General features: G+C 36.5%; 1 pseudogene; it reads left to right on the top strand.

Annotated features, from left to right (window-relative positions):
* The first annotated feature begins 3099 nt into the window (after positions 1 to 3099).
* LOC131822063 (3-hydroxyacyl-CoA dehydrogenase type-2-like) lies at positions 3100 to 4050 on the top strand (annotated as a pseudogene).
* Positions 4051 to 13991: the final 9941 nt, after the last annotated feature.

The raw sequence follows: 13991 nt of genomic DNA, 5'->3' as shown, positions 1-13991 counted from the left end.
AGTAATGGGAATTTGGGAAGAAAGAAGGATGAGGATGAAATCGCAGGAGTATGTATTTTTTAAATGCACTCACAAAAAACAACCCCAAGTTCAAGAAAGTAATTTGCACTAGAATAAGGGAAGGACTAATGGTGAAGAGTCAAGAATGCACTGTTATTGTTTTGGTGTTGACATGAAGTTATCGTAGGTTGACATGAAGTTATCATAAGTTGAGCTTATGCAATTTTGTCTAATGCAGAGAGAAGCCGAGATATCCTTTGGACCCAAGAGCAAATCATTCTCTATGAAAATGTCATTACCAACAGAAAAGATTTTTAAAGGCGCCTATACAATACAATTCTCCCCCTAAAGTTTTATTTAAAAGTGTGCTATTTATTGTGAACTTAGCACAGAGAGGACACGATGAAATATGTAGTGGAAATAGATATTATCAGGGCACAGTTACACAGTTATGTCCTATATCAAGTACTATTGTTTGCAAATTATGGGCTTTGATACAAAGATGTATTTTGAGATAAAGTATTTTGAGAAAAATTAAAATTAATTAGGCTCAGTTGGGTTATGATCTTGATAGAAGAAAGCATGAGACTCTGAATTTCTCCTCTATTATTTACTAACTTGGGTAAAGCAGGAAGCATCTATGATCCTCAGAGTTCTGATAAAAGCATATCTGGAGATACACCACCCACTTTAGTGTCCTGCCTTGAAAGTACTCAGCCCTTTGCCTGACAAGATATGCCTAGCACAGTGTTCAGTATCAACAAAATATTATTTTTTCCATTCTTCATGGAAATTGGATATTGTGTTGGGCCTTCCAGAAGATATATACTTTTGAAAGGAGAAGTATTGAAGAAGAAAAACAACTGAGCCACTCTAGGCTTATAATCCAATCTGAGTTTAAATTAATAGACAATTTAGTTTCTATTTTTGCTGGCTGATATTTATTCATCTAAGAAAAAAACCTGCTCAAAGGCTGGCAAGGTTGGATGAATTATCTTCCCCTATAGATTTTGTCTTAGTCACCTTTCCCTGGACCAGGATCTCAATTTTGTGGGTAACATTAGTTTAAAGGTAAATTTCAAGAAAGTGTAATAGTACTAGAAGAACTAGAAGATCTTGTTCAATAGAAAAAAAGTTCTGAAAGTTAAAAATGCATGCTTTTAATTATTAAATACAAATTGTGGTAATTCTTTGTATTAGATGCTTAAATTTAACTTAATTTAACCCTTACTGTAGTTTAAATCCAAAACACATTTATCAAAAGCATGAAAATGCCCATTTCATTTTCCAAAATATTTACTTTGTATTTAAAAATTTAGAAGAAGAAAAATGAGTTACAGTACTCTATATTATTTCTGATAGTTTTGATATCCTTAAATTTCATGGAATTTACTGAAATGTGGATATCAACCATTCTGAAAGGTCCCCCAATAATGGGTCCATGATTAAAGGAGTGAGACTGATACAAAGCGAAGGTGAAGCAAAGCTTTATTTTGTGCCAAGCATCAAGAATCAAACCAACCGGGCACCTGGGTGGCTCAGTTGGTTAAGCAACTGCCTTCAGCTCAGGTCATGATCCTGGAGTCCCAGGATCAAGTCCCACATCAGGCGCTCTGCTCATCAGGGAGCCGGCTTCTCCCTCTGCCCCTCGCCCCTTTCATTCATGCTCGCTCTCCCTCTCTCAAATAAATAAAATCTTTTTTTTAAAAAAAAAAAAGAATCAAACCGGCCAGGGCCGCACCTCCTACACCTCTCTTACAGAGAGGGCGATCCCTCCCCGCTTTACAGACTAGCTTTTAAGGGCAAAGGCCATGTGGTTGGGCCTGGCCATGCACAGGTGGCCAATAAAATTGTAATACGCAGAGAAAGCTGCACAGTCATGCTAGGTCACATGTAAGTGACCAATTGAATTACAATTTACCCTAGTAGATATTTGAACCTGCCTATCACCCTGGTCAGAACTGGCGCCCAAAAGACGCCCAAAGGGCGGGGCCCATACTCCTTGGTAACTAGGAAGACAGTATGCACCCCCTTTCCCCCCCCCCCCCCACTGATTGGATATCTCCATCTGGCCTGACCCAGGTGTATTTGTATTTGTATTTGAGCTTTGTTACCTGGGACTGGTTTCTGGGACTTGTTTTTAAGTAAGTCCCCTGGGGGAAGGGGGGCAGGGACAGTTTAAGTGTTAAACAACAAAGTTATTTTTTAACCAGATGGAAGAATTCTGGCTAAATAGGTTCTTACACCTCAAAGGATAAAGTGAACACTAAACAGGGGAAGATGAGTGAAAACTATTTCAACATAATCTCTCTAAAGCAACTCATGCAATTAATAACATAAAACAAATTATGAAAGCAATTCTGTTAACCAGATATTAAAGACAATGAACTTTTATAACTTGGCCCTGCAAAGACTACTGGACATGTTGGAAAGAGTGCAGGTTTAGTAATATAGCACAAGAATTTATAAATCAGCCATATGAACACCATGATAATGTTAAAGATGATAAGAGTAATAGCTAACAAAAGCTTACAATGTACAAAGAGTTTAAATGCACCTAGCATTGTTCTAGGCATTTACATGTATTACTTCAAATTAAGTTATTTTGATTTCTATTTTGAGCTAGATAATTTTTTAAAAGATTTCATTTATTTATTTGACAGAGAGATCACAAGTAGGCAGAAAGGCAGGCAGAGAGAGGAGGAAGCAGGCTTCCCGCTGAGCAGAGAGCCTGTTGCAGAGCTCGATCCCAGGACCCAAGATCATGACTTGAGCTGAAGGCAGAGGCTTAACGCACTGAGCGACCCAGGCACCTCTTGAGCTAGATAATCTTTAACAATTTCCTGTTACTATTATAGGTTTGTACTGCTCCATGGGTGCAACTCTGGGTTTGTTTCCTCCATGCTTAACTCACTTTTTATGCTATCAGCATTCACATTCAGAGCTTTCTGAATATTGCACGAAACAGAAAGGCTGGAAGTGGGGTGAGGCAAGTGAAACACTCATCTCAGGCATAAATGTAAGGGAGCATAAAAAAACTCACTCGAGACAAATTGCATTTCAATGCACAATTTTTAAAAATAAAAATGAATGCGGGAGAGTTCGGAGCAAGATGGCTACAGCATGTCTGGGAGTCAAGGGCCTGGTTGCTCTAATAACGGGAGGAGCCTCTGGTCTAGGTCTGGCCACAGCAGAGTGACTGGTGGGGCAAGGGGCCACTGCTGTGCTTGTAGACCTGCCCAACTCAGATGGGGAGGTCCAAGCCAATAAGTTAGGGAAGAGCTGCGCCTTTGCCTGATGCGCCTTCTCTGATGTGACCTCAGAGAAGGACGTGCAAGCAGCCCTGACTCTAGCAAAAGAAAAATTTGGCCATGTGGATGTGGCAGTCAACTGTGCAGGCATTGCAGTGGCCATGAAGACATACAACTTAAAGAAGAATCAGGCCCATTCCTTGGAGGATTTCCAGCGAGTTCTTAATGTGAATCTCCTAGGCACTTTCAATGTGATCCGCCTGGTGGCCAGTGAGATGAGCCAGAACGAACCAGACCAGGGAGGCCAACGTGGGGTCATCATCAACACTGCCAGCGTGGCTGCCTTTGAGGGCCAGGTTGGACAAGCTGCATACTCTGCTTCCAAGGGGGGCATAGTGGGCATGACCCTGCCCATTGCTCGGGATCTGGCTCCCATGGGCATCTGAGTGATGACCATTGCTCCAGGCCTGTTTGGCACCCCGCTGCTCACCACCCTTCCAGAAAAAGTATGCAACTTCTTAGCCAGCCAGGTGCCCTTCCGCAGTCGACTGGGTGATCCTGCTGAGTATGCTCATCTGGTATAAGCTATCATTGAGAACCCATTCATCAATGGAGAGGTCATCCGGCTGGATGGGGCCATTCGCATGCAGCCTTGAAGGGAGAGGGCAGAGAAAACCCATGCTCTTCATTCCTTGCTTCCCTTGGAGTACTTTACAGCAACCTGGGAGGAAGTCCCACAGCCATCTTGTAACTGCCTAGCTATCACACCCCGTGCCTAATAAAGTCTCTATTTCTCACACACACACACACACACACACACACACACACACACAAAATGAATGCAAAGACTCCATAGATGAACAAAAATATAAAAATTTCAAATAGAGACAAGATCAGTAAGTGCTACATTACAGTTTGGAAGAAAAGAACAAATCAGAAATACTGATGTTCACCTTGGATGAATTGAGTAAAATATTATCTCAATTACTGAGTTTGGGGGCACCCCTTAAATCTTGTGTTTGAGGTAAGTGCCTCACTGGCCTCACCTAATGCCATCTCTGTTGGTCATTATTTTCATACATGGTTTTGTCACAGTTGGAGTGGCGTACATATTTCTCAAATGAAGCTTTTTGCCATAGAAGAGGAAAATGACTAATTTCCTACACAATACTATCTGGACAACCCTTACCCCAGAAATAAAACCGTGCAGTGTCTCTCCAATACACTGCTTCTCTAATTTAAGGTTGACCAGGAGAAAGAAAGTATAAAACAGAATTTTAACTCTTGACTCAATGCATATATATTAGTTATACCAGCATTACAGAAGATGATCAAGGGACTGCAACTTAGCGTACTGTTTCTAAATAGCAATTATTATTGCTCAATAAAATGTTATTGACTAAAATGCAAAGATAAAAAAAATTGCTAAAGAAATTTCCATTTAAATCTCTTTTACTTCTACCCAGTGATATACTCTCTAGTTTATTGGTGGCATGAACATTCTAAAAAAGACTTAAAAAAGGTATTTTTTTAACTTAGGGTTCAGAGTCTTGGTTTTATTTAAACTGAAGAAGAACAGAGACATTATAATTATTCTCAAAAGGCCAGTAATAGAGTCTAGGGATCATTTACTTTCAATCCCTAGTAGTTTTTGAATATAAAAGAAATCAGTAGGGAGTCATATATTCTTCCAGAAATATTTATTTAGGGAACAAAGGTGAATATCACATAGTTCCTACTCTTGAAGAGCTGAAACTTTGATATGCATATATGTCTTTTTTTTTTTTTTAGGAAAAATCAGAATATATTTCTATCTTTTACCTTGATGTGTTTGAAATTCATGTTACAAATAAATGTTTCAAAATACTCTCTTAGCACTGTGGTTTAATGGACACCTTGAATGTGGATTATTATTTGATGAAGACTAGCTGGAAAATTCTAATAGGCGTGAGATTAAAACTCCCATTGTTTCTTGGAATTCCACTGATGCTCTCCATGTTCCTACATTTTAATCTTTTTTTCTCTATTTCTTTGTTGCAGACTTTGCAGAAAATGTAGATCACCATGGCACATTTATAATGTGAACATAAAGAAGGAATTCACATTTTCTCGGTATCTACTAAGGGCCAGAAACTGTGGTAGGAAAAGACCACTTATTATGTATCTCATATAATTCTCACAGAAATCCCTAGAAATACATATGATTATTTCTGCTTGATATTAAAGGAAATTATGTTATAAAGCAGTGAAGGGATTTGTTCAAGATCACATAACTAATGGATTTCAAAGTTTCTATCTAGTCCAGTCCCAAAACTCATGCCTACCGTATTTTCATGCAGACACAGCCCAGGATATTCATGAGTGAACTGGGTCGCTCTAGGAAGTATCAGGGTGCACAGGGAAAGCCAAGTTGTCAAGGGGCAGGAAGTTACTCCCTGACTATCTAACACCAGCCACAGTGAAGAGGACAGTTGAGAAAGAAGAAAGAAAATAACAGTCAGAGAAACAACTTTACGTAAGTAAATTCATAAAATTTGTGTATATTCTCTATGTTTTTAAGGATTAGAGAGAAAAATAAAGGAAATGGGAAGATAAACAATGTTCAAGTCATGAATGGGAAGAAGAAGAGAACACAACGTTGACCCTTTGTTTGGTTGGAACATTAATGATAAGGAGACCTTGTCCCCAAAGACAAAAAAATACAAGTGGATGGTCATCTTTTAAGCAAGATACTAGCCTAAGGAAAAAGTCTTGCCAGTTTAATCTAGAAACCACTGAACCAATGTTGTTAAAAATTGTGTTTTATATTAATAAAATCCCAAATCTAGATCATGTCTCTCAAAAATGTTATGAAAGGGTGAAAAGATTTACCTAATTTACATTTAAAAAATTACATAAAGTTTACAAGATGTGAGGTAGATTTAACTTACCAGGGTTGATTCCCTGGATGCTGGCCTCTCAGAGGAGAAATTTCTCTTGCAGAGCTCTGGAGATAAGTGTTGAAAGCAATTGTGATGTTGGTCAACTCTAAGTCTTGAAAGTTGGCCTTTTTGCCCTCATTCCAAAAGAGCAGCTAGTGCTAAGAATAGCTATGAATGTGAGCTGGTTATGGACAGCTGGAGTCCAGGTTCTACCAGTAAAATTGCTACTTAATCCTTGCTCTAATTCCACAGGGAAGGGTCTAAACTTTGTCTTATCATGCAGTTTGAAAGCCACAGAGCTCAAAGGGTTAAGGTTTCTTATTACACCATAACATCTGGCCCTACTAGATATCTCTGTATGCCCTGAAAGGAAAGGGTGAGGTGCCCCCCAACAGACACATGCAACTGATGCCAGCATATGAGTTCTCCCTAGGAACATAGCTCCATCAGGCTGAATGTGTTTACCCCTTTGTCCTCATTTGCATTATATAAGTTTAACAATATCAAACAAAGATACAAATGTTCATACCATTCTTATTCTTAACCCTAGCTGGCAAGCAGTACGAGGATAAAGGTAATATTTATCCAAACAGCAAACACCACTATTTAAGTGACAGAACTTCAGAATCCTGAGCTGCGTATATTATTTTAAGTTTCCCAGGACTCCCAGGACAAAGTTGTACCACTGATTCCCCCCATTACTCAGTCAGGAGCTTTCCTGAATTCTGTCTCTCTCTGTCCCTCTTTCCCTATGTTTGATCTATCACTTCATTTATAGGCAATGTAGTTGCTATTATGTAATCTGGAACCCTCCATCTATTTAAGGCTTTTACTTCCTAGAAAGAATTGTTGCTAATCACAGCACTTTTTATAAAAATATTCTATAGCAAGTCATTAACGAAACAGTCTAAATTTCCCAGAGGAGCCCTTCTGTTTCTATAGAAGAAAATGTGCTCTTTTTTGTTATGGCTGTATTCTTTCTTGGGAAAATGATTTCTATACTGCTTTGCACATACTGCAGCTTTTTTTCTCACAGTACATTTGTAGAAGGTTATGAGGTCTTTCCCTTGACATTGAAGCACAGTAAAGGAAGCCTTACAACTCCCATATGAAAATTTAACATTGATCCCTGTCTGCACCTCCAATCCAATAAGTGTATGCCCACAGATGTGTAATTATTCACAACCCACTGTTGTTTCAGGTTCAACTACTGAAATGGGCAGGCCATACTTTGTGGCGTCATTTTCTCCAGATGCTATTTATGGTCTTTTTGAGGCATCAACTAATTGGATGCATGTATCCAGGGGAATTTATGAAAAATATGTTTATGAAGAAGCAATAAGCATTTGTTTTATCAATACATATTTGTTTGTGTAGGTTTGTATACTGGAGGCAATGACAGACTCTGCCTCTCTTCTCCCACTCCTCAACCCCACTGATCCATTTCTACTATTTCTTTTCCACTAGTAGTATGGAATTTAAAGATACGTTCTCATGTTTTGAGCCAGATCTGTTCTCCTTGGCTATAAGCAAGGAGATTCTGCTACTTTGTTCTGTGTTTACATATTTCTCCAGTCCAGAACAACAGCAGCAGCTGTAAAGGTAATGTCTCCTGACTCCTGTCCTTCCAAGGACATGACAGTAGCTGTGTGATAGCTTGGACATTCACTCACCACCCATCTGTGTCAGCTTTTTATAAATTTCATTTTCATACAGAACCTTTAGAAATTTTGATGAGTTTCTTATAGAGCTAAAATAAAGCACTTCTAGACAGACATAGCCACTGATGAAAAATGTTGGTTTCTTTTTAATCAGTCTTAGAGATTAATATAAAGTCCTGCTTTGTAAATCAATGAATCCCTACTTACACTAAACAAACTTGTTTGCTTTACGTATCAAAATAAAAAAGGGTAAGATAGAGGTTACACTTGCAATGTTACAATAAATAATTTTAAAAAAAATTTTTTTTTATTTATTTAACAGACAGAGATCACAAGTAGGCAGAGAGGCAGGCAGAGAGAGAGGGGGAAGCAGGCTCCCTGCTCAGCCGAGAGCCTGATGCGGGGCTCGATCCCAGGACCCTAGGACCATGACCTGAGCCAAAGGCAGAGGCTTAACCCACTGAGCCACCCAGGCGCCCCTACAATAAATAATTTAAAAGCTACACAATAAAGCATATTTATGATTGGTTTTAAATAAATAATGTGTTAAAAAGAGAACATCTCTCCATAAAACAAAGCACTGTGGAATGTCACTAGTAATGCTTCTTTTTCCTGGCATTTCAGGAAATTTTTCTCTAAGTAGTGGGTTATATGAGAGAGTTGAAGATCTCTGATTTACTGTTTTGGAATTGTTTTATATCCAGAAAAAAATCTCATTAAAATTTAGTTACTGTGAAACAATCTAACAATTTTTATTGTAAAACAAAATTTTTAGCTAGATTTGAGTTTCAAAAAACAAATAAATTGGGAACAGATTGGATAACACTTAAATCTAATCCAAAAACCTCTTTAAGTATAGAGTAATTACTTCTTTTTACTCTCTGTAATAGAAATACATAAAAGATCATGTAACTACAAAGAATATATGTAGCCTGAAGAACCCAAGATACAAATTTATTAAAATTTAAATGTTAATCAACAATGAACACAATCAACAATATAGAAAGAGCATCTATAACTCTAAAACAAAATGAATAGTATAAACAGTAAGAACTATGGCCTTAAAAAGGGATAAGTCCTCATGAGAAATATTCAACACCTGAATTCCTAGATTAAGAATATAGCTTACTAGATCAAATATCTTTCTTTTTCTTGGATTCTTTTTAAAAAGACATTTATTGATATTTAATTGGTATATTAAAAACTATACATATTTAATAAATACCATTTGATGAGCCTGGACATATGCAGGCACCCATGATACCATCACCACAATCAAGATAACAGACATATCCATCACCCTCAAAAGTCTCCTTATATCAATTTTTGTTTTTGTTTTTTTGTGATAAGAACACTAAACATTGATATTTACCCTCTTAACAAACTTATTTTTAAGTACATAATACAGTATTGTTGACTTAGGCTCCTTGTTGTACAGTAGATCTCCAAAATAAATTCATCTTTATACCAACTGAACAACTCCCATCTTTGCCCCCTTCCCCAACCTTTGGTAACTACCATCATATTCTCTGCTTCTTTGATTTTGAGTATTTTAGATAAATCACGTAAGTGGACTTCTATAATTTTCATATTGCTTATTTTGCTTAGCATAATGTCCTCCAGGTTCATCCATGTTGTTACAAATAACATAATTTCCTTCTTTTTAAAGGCAGAATAATATTCCACTCTTTGATACACCCCACATTTTCCTTATCTATTCATCAATGGATATATGGGTTGTTTACATAACCTGGCTATTAGGAATACTGCTGCAGTGAACATAAAAGCATAGATACTTTTTTAGGGATTGTGATTTCAATTCTTTTGAGCCTATACCCAGAAATGGGACTAATGGGTCAATGGTGGTTCTATTTTTAATTTCTTGACTGTTTCCTAAAGTGGTTATACCATTTTACATTCCCAATAGTATAGAAGTCATAGTTTCTCTACATCCTCATCAACACTGTTATCTTTTTGTCTTGTTTCTGTTTATTTGTTTTCTCTTGTATGAAGGGCAATGTTAAAAGAATTGAGAAGATAAGCCACAGATTAGGAGAAAATATTTGCAAAGACATATCTGATAAAGGACTATTATATAATATACACAAATAACTCTTAAATCTCAAAAATAAGAAACAAACTGATTAAGAGGAACCTGGGTGGCTCAGTTGGTTAAGCAACTGACTTTGGCTCAGGTCATGGTCCCAGAGTCCTGGGATCAAGTCCCACATTGGGCTCCCAGCTCCACGGGGAGTCTGCTTCACCCTCTGACCTCCCCTCTCATGCTCTCTCTCACTTTGTCTCTCTCTCTCAAAATAAATAAATAAAAATCTTAAAAAAAAAAAAAAGAAGCAAACTGATTAAAAAATGAAACAAAGATCTTAACAGACATCTCAGCATATAAAAAGATGATCCCCATTGTTTATCATCAGGGAACTGCAAAAAGCCAATATGGCACAACCATAAACCTGTTAGAGTGGTCAAAATCCAGAACACTGACAAACAACATCAAATGCTGACAAGGATGTGGAGCAACATGAACTTTCATACTTTGCTGATGGGAATGCAAAATGGTACAGCCAATTTGCAAAACAGTTTGGTAGTTTGTTATAAAACTAAACATTTCCTTACACATGATCCACCAAATGTGCTCCTTGATACCCAGAGGAACTGAAAACTAGGTCCACATAAAAACCAGTACCCAGATGTTTATAGCAGCCTTATTCAAAATTGCCAATTCTTGGAAGCAACAAAGATATCCATAGTTTAATTGATAAATACACTACAGTACATCTAGACAATGGAATATTATTCAGCACTAAAGAGAAATGAGCTATCAATCCATGAAAGGCATGGATAAAATGTAAATTCTTATTACTAAGTGACAGAAGTCAACCTGAAAAGTTTACAGACTCTATGATTCCAACTATATGATTCTGAAAAAGGTAAAACTATGGAGACAGTAAAAAATAAATAAATAAATAAATAAACCTGGTTTCTGGATTTGGATTGGGGAGGACAGAGATGAACATTCAGAGCACAAAAGACTTTTAGAGCAGTGAATTATCATATTAATGAATATAAATCACTGCATACTTGTTCAAACTCATAGAATATAGAATACAAAGAAACTCTAATATAAACTATGGGCTTTGGGTAATTATGGAGTGCCAGTGTAGGTTCATCAATTGAAACAAATGTACCACTCTGGAGAGGGATGTTGATAATGGGAAAAGCTATGCATACATGGGGATAGGGAGCATATAAGAAATTTCTGTATTTCAATTTTGCCTTGAACCCAAAAGTTCTCTAAAAATTAGTCTTTGTTTAAATGCTAGCTAAGCTTTTCTTCTGAGAAAGCAGTAGGGAAGTAAAAGAAAGGGAAGCACAAAATATATGTAGATTTTAGATACCAATGTATAACATATGAACATTAACATAATTAGATATCAGAATTGCTTCCTGCTTTTTTACTTCACATTTTAATTACTTCATTTCCATTCAGTTGTAGTTATTTTAACACATTCAAAATTAGCTTAGTTAATAAAGCTGTGACTAGTCTTAAATTTAGAGTGGGTAAAATATTTGAATATTTTTGCTATTGAATAAAGGAGTAACCTCAAATATAATAATTATTATATTTTGCTTTTAGAGTCCTTTTTTAGCAAATCTCAAATTTAGCATAATATTCCTGAAAAAAAATTACTGAAGTCTGTTTTATATTTCTACATCAGTATAATAAAGAAGCTCTAAAATATTAGTCCATTTTCAGGAGAAAAAAAAATTGATCTGATTGCACCCCATTCTACTTCTGATATCAATGGCATATATTATTCATAATATAGATAGCTTCCACTTTGAAGCAAAACACACATGCAGACCTCAGAGCATAGCCAGTAAAGCAGAGATGTGACTGAAACAAAAAGCCAAACAAAAATTGGTGTAAAAGTAATTGGCACTTTGGAGAAGAGGAAGGTTATCAGGAACCCTGGATGGAGAAAGAAAAGGAGACACAAAGATCCTGGCAACAGCTGAGGGTAAATGTGGATGCCCCGTGTCCAATTTCATATTCCCGACAGTGTTGCTGCCGGAAAGAGGAGAGCTACCTGAACCACAATTTTCTTTGCTTGAGCAAAACTTAACACTTCATTTTGTTAAACCAGTAAATACAGGGTGTACTTGTTAATGCAGCATAACTGCTCTACTTAAGGAATGCTGTACATGCCCTGGGGAATAGTGAGACTAAAGTGATATCTAGTGAAGACAAAGCAAGTAGAACAGCCAAAATACTTTTGAGATGACAAAACCATCCATAAACTTACCTCATTCGGTAGAATTTGTACCCTGGCATTCCAGTTGATGTCAATTCTTCCCAATACAAACTATAGATTCAAAAAAGTCTCAATCAAAACCCCAAAAAGCTATTTGTTATATATCAACAAACTTATTCTAAAACTTATCTGGGAATGTAAGACTCTAAAATACCCTAAAAATACTGCAGAAAACAACAAATTTGAAGGATTCATATTTTTAGAGCTACACAGAGTTTCAGTAATCAAGACAGAATGGTATCAACAAAAGAGTAGACACACAGAAAAATAGAACAGAATAAAGAGCCCAAGGATAGACCAAACAAATGTACTCAGCTGATTTTTGACAAAGGTACAAAGTCACTTTAATGGAGAAATGATCATCCTTTTTTTTTTTTAATGGTTCTGATACGATGGACATCCAAATGTAAAAATATGAACCTAGACACACAACTGACATCAATGACAAAAAATGAACTCAAAATGGATTCCAGGTTTAAATATAGGATATAAAACTCTAAAACTTCTAGAAGAATATATGGGATAAAATCTACATAAACTTAGATTTGGTAATGAGTTTTTGTATATAACACCAAAAGCATGATCCATGAAATAAAAAATCAGAATCTATTAAAATTTAAGGCATCTGCCTTATGAAAAAATAACTGTTAGAAGAATAAAAGGACCCCAAATGGATTGGGAGAAGCTATTTTCAAAATATACAGGTGATAAAAGACTTGAATCCATATTCACCACGACCAAGTGGGATTTATTCCAGGGCTGCAAGGTTGGTTCAACATCTTCAAATCAATCAATGTGATACAATACATTAGTAAAAGAAAGAAAAGGAACCATATGATATTCTCAATAGATGCTGAAAAGTACAGCATCCTTTCTTGATTGAAACTCTTCAAAGTATAGGGATAGAGGGTACATACATCAATATCATCAAAGCCATCTATGAAAAACCCACAGCAAATATCTTTCTCAATGGAAAAAAACTGAGAGCTTTTCTCATTAGGTCAGGAACACAGGAGGGATGTCCATTATCACCACTGCTATTGAACACAATACTAGAAGTTCTAGCCTCAACAATCAGACAACAAAAGGAAATTAAAGACATACAAATTGGCAAAGAAGAAGTCAAACTACCACTCTTTGCAGATGATATGATACTTTGTGTGGAAAACCCAAAAGACTCCACTCCAAATCTGCTAAAACTTGTACAGGAATTCAGTAAAGTGTCAGGATATAAAATCAATGCACAGAAATCAGTTGCATTTCTTTACACCAACAACAAGACAGAAGAAAGAGAAATTAAGGAGTGATCCCACTTACAACTGCACCCAAAACCATAAGATACCTAGGAATAAACCTAACCAAAGAGGCAAAGAATCTGTACTCAGAAAACTATACTGTACTCACAAAAAAAATTGAGGAAGACACAAAAAAATGTAAAAATGTTCCATGCTCATGGATTGAAAGAACAAATATTGTGAAAATGTATATGCTACCTAAAACAATCTACATGTTTAAAGCAATCTTTATCAAAATACCAATAGTTTTTTTTTTCAAAGAAATGGAATAAATAATCAAAAAAATTATATGGAACCAGAAAAGACCTCGAATAGCCAGAGGAATGTTGAAAAAGAAAGCCAAAGTTGGTGGCATCACAACCCCAGACTTCAAGCTCTATTACAAAGCTGTCATCATCAAGACAGTATGGTACTGGCACAAAAACAGACACATAGATTAATGAAACAGAATACAGAGTCCAGAAATTGACCCTCAACTCTACAGTCAACTAATCTTCGACAAAGCAGGAAAGAATGTCCAATGGAAAAAAGA

Source organism: Mustela lutreola, chromosome 1, assembly GCF_030435805.1.
Source record: "Mustela lutreola isolate mMusLut2 chromosome 1, mMusLut2.pri, whole genome shotgun sequence".
Taxonomy (NCBI): Eukaryota; Metazoa; Chordata; class Mammalia; order Carnivora; family Mustelidae; genus Mustela; species Mustela lutreola.
Note: the sequence above shows the minus strand (reverse complement) of the source record. Positions and strands in the feature narration are given on the sequence as shown.